The sequence below is a fragment of the Phytophthora infestans genome, genomic scaffold (genome assembly GCF_000142945.1).
Source record: "Phytophthora infestans T30-4 supercont1.68 genomic scaffold, whole genome shotgun sequence".
NCBI lineage: Eukaryota > Oomycota > Peronosporomycetes > Peronosporales > Peronosporaceae > Phytophthora > Phytophthora infestans.
In genome coordinates, this window is record NW_003303691.1 from 42,552 (window position 1) to 46,247 (window position 3,696).

Below are 3,696 nucleotides of genomic sequence, written 5' to 3' on the forward strand. Positions count from 1 at the left end.
GGTTTCATTGTTCAGCCTTCCCATATAGTCTAGGCGGTTAGGATAGCTGGCTCTCACCCAGCAGACCCGGGTTCGAGTCCCGGTGTGGGAACATCTTTTGCTTTTCTTTCTTTCTGCTTCTTCTGTTTCGTCTACCTTGCACGCTTTCACAGCGAGATTACAACAAGCGCGTCGTAGTCACTCGGTTAGGTTAGCGTCAAATCTACCGTCTGGGCCTTTTCACGGTGGAGTGTCGTCACTGTCACCAGCAATGACCTTTCCTCGGACGCCCACTAGCGTCAACCGGCTGAACCGAGCCAAAGGACGGCAAGGTGGCCTCGAGCAGCGTGTAATAAATATGTCGTCCCGACGAGACGATGAATAGCGTCGATGAGTTTTTGCGGCTCAGCAAAGGCAATGAGCGGAGTCGTATCCGTGAGAGCGCTTGGAAGGATGGCGAGTGCGTATGAAGCGTGCGTTTGGGGCGTGGTTGCAGTGGTTGCAGTGGTTGTGCGTGTGTGTATTTGCGTTGGGTTTGTTATTTTAAGTGCGGTTTCATTGTTCAGCCTTCCATATAGCCTAGGCGGTTAGGATAGCTGGCTCTCGCCAAACAGACCCTGAATCGAGTCCCGGTGTGGGAACATCTTTTGCTTTTCTTTCTTTCTGCTTCTTCTATTTCGTCTACCTCGCACGCTTTCTCAGCGAGATAACAACAAGCGCGTCATAGTCACTCGGTATGTTTCGCCTGCGAGCCCTTACGCTCCTGCATGTAGTAATGCCAAACCTACCGTCTGGGCCTTTTCACGGTGGAGTGTCGCCACTGTCATCAGCAGTGACCTTTCCTCGAACGCCCACTAGCGTCAACCGGCTGAACCGAGCCAAAGGACGGCTAGGTGGCCTCGAGCAGTATGTAATAAATATGGCGTCCCGACGAGACGATGAATAGCATCGATGAGGTTTTGCGGCTCAGCAAAGCCAATGGGCGGAGTCGTATCCGTGAGAGCGCTTGGAAGGATGGCGAGAGCGTATGAAGCGTGCGTTGGGGGCGTGGTTGCAGTGGTTGCAGTGGCTGTGCGTGTGTGTGTGTTTGCGTTGGGTTTGTGATTTTGAGTGCGGTTTCGTTGTTCAGCCTTCCCATATCGTGTAGGCGGTTAGGATAGCTGGCTCTCGCCCAGCAGACCCTGAATCGAGTCCCGGTGTGGGAACATCTTTTGCTTTTCTTTCTTTCTGCTTCTTCTATTTCGTCTACCTCGCACGCTTTCTCAGCGAGATTACAACAAGCGCGTCGTAGCCTCGGTAAGTTCCGCCTGGGAGTCCCTACGCTCCTGCATGTAGTAATGCCAATCTTACCGTCTGGGCCTTTTCACGGTGGAGTGTCGCCACTGTCATCAGCGATGACCTTTCCTCGAGCGCCCACTAGCGTCAACCGGCTGAACCGAGCCAAAGGACGGCTAGGGGGCCTCGAGCAGCGTGTAACAAATATGTCGTCCCGATGAGCGATGAATAGCGTCGATGCGTTTATGCGGCTCAGCAAAGGCAACGAGCGGAGTCGTATCCGTGAGAGCGCTTGGAAGGATGGCGAGTGCGTATGAAGCGTGCGTTTGGGGCGTGGTTGCAGTGGTTGTGCGTGTGTGTGTATTTGCGTTGGGTTTGTGATTTTGAGTGCGGTTTCATTGTTCAGCCTTCCATATCGTCTAGGCGGTAAGGATAGCTGGCTCTCACCCAGCAGACCCTGAATCGAGTCCCGGTGTGGGAACATCTTTTGCTTTTCTTTCTTTCTGCTCCTCTCTATTTCGTCTACCTCGCACGCTTTCTCAGCGAGCTTACTACAAGCGCGTCGTAGCTACTCGGTAAGCTCCGCCTGGGAGTCCCTACGCTCCTGCATGTAGTAATGCCAATCTTACCGTCTGGGCCTTTTCACGGTGGAGTGTCGCCACTGTCATCAGCGATGACCTTTCCTCGAGCGCCCACTAGCGTCAACCGGCTGAACCGAGCCAAAGGACGGCTAGGGGGCCTCGAGCAGCGTGTAAAATATATGTCGTCCCGATGAGCGATGAATAGCGTCGATGCGTTTAATGCGGCTCAGCAAAGGCAATGAGCGTAGTCGTATCCGTGAGAGCGCTTGGAAGGATGGCGAGAGCGTGGGAAGCGTGCGTTTGGGGCGTGGTGGCAGTGGTTGCAGTGGTTGCCCGTTGGTAGCCCTGCGTCTTGTCATTTAAAGGCTGCAAAATTGGCTTAAGCATCGGAGTTGAAGACCAGCCCGGGGCTCGGGGGTGGCAAGTCTAATCCCACACTAACGCTGAGTCGGAAGCAAAGGCTGTTAACGCTCGCAACGGGAGATTCACGTTTTCGATCTGGCCGTTGGTTTCGCACCCTTTCGTTAAAAATGGCTTGTAATTCGAGTAGTGCCTCAAGCGGTCTTCCGACTAAGTGAATCTTTGGACGAGGTATGCCCAACCACATCGAGGCAATTACCGAGAGACACTACGGCGACGAATCCGTTTCTGGGGTGCAGCCGAAAACTGAAGAGTCAGCTGTTCCAATGTGACGCATCGCATTCAAAAAGATCACAGCTTGTAAAAGCTGTTAAGCGAGGCTCTCCCACACACTACAATTCGCGAGCCGGAATCGACAAGCCCAAACACTATGCCAATACGTGCTTCTTTGAAAAGGAGGTAGAGGGCAACAGCCCCGAAGAGAGCTGAGCTCTCTTACGAGAAGAGTGTGTGCAAGCCGGGCTTGCTGGTCGTTCAAGCGAACGTGAAGGGCTTTGCAAAGCCATGGAGAGTCTTGATTTACTCGGGAGCCTCGGGCAACTACGCCCGTCGCTCCACCCTGAAATGGAGTCAGCTGAATGCTGAGGCACTGGAAGTGCCAACGAGAGATACGATCTCTGTCCGTCTCGCGACGGGGACATTGGTAACTGTGTCGAAGGTCTCCGTCGACTTTGGAGTGAAGTTTGAGAACTTCGATAGCGTGGAACGCTGTTTGGTGTTAGACCTGGATGCGAGGTATGACCTCATCCTTGGCATGGCCATGGCTGGAACGCCATGAGCCATGGATCGACTGGCAGTCGAAAACGCTGGGTGCGTCGCACCCTGCTTCTAGTGGAGCTTTGGCGAGTCATGAACCCACCTCTGCTAGGAAGCAGAAGCCGCTTTTGGCACGAGCACGAGGCCGAGGCGGCCGTAGTGCTTGGACATTGGTATGTCCGGAATTGTTAGCCACGAGGTTGCTGTTTGCCCTGAGGGCGTACGTGGTGCGGCACGTTATCCGCTGAGCCGGTGCAAAATCAGGTCAATGCCCAACTGCTGGGTCCTGGTGAGGACGAGCGCGGAGTTGGCGCCGTAATTCACTGAAGTGGTACAAAAAAGGTCATATTGTCGATGACCCTTCCGCTGCGTGACCCGAGGGTCGCGGGTCGACTGCGAGTCGAGGCATCATGGCGTGGCCCCAGGAGATGCAGGTGAGTGACACCTAGCTCACTGTGTGAAGGTCAAGAACCTCTTGGCTTTCAGCCGAGTGTCTTGCGAGACAATGTATCCTCTTCGAGGAGTGATGGTGCTGCTGCACCCGGTGGTGGTGATGGAGATGTCGCCACACCGGCCTCATCCGGCCGGGCTCGGTCGCGAATGGGAGAGTAGAAGAAGACGCAGGGCGTCTGTGACGTCTTCGACGTTGGACGATGTGTCTAACGTGTCGAGCGGTGATGCTCCA

General features: G+C 54.6%; 1 pseudogene across 1 annotated transcript; it reads left to right on the forward strand.

Moving 5' to 3' along the window:
* The first annotated feature begins 547 nt into the window (after positions 1-547).
* PITG_29720 lies at positions 548-620 on the forward strand (annotated as a pseudogene). The gene has a single exon. The product of its transcript is annotated as a tRNA-OTHER (tRNA).
* The last annotated feature ends 3,076 nt before the right edge of the window (positions 621-3,696 follow it).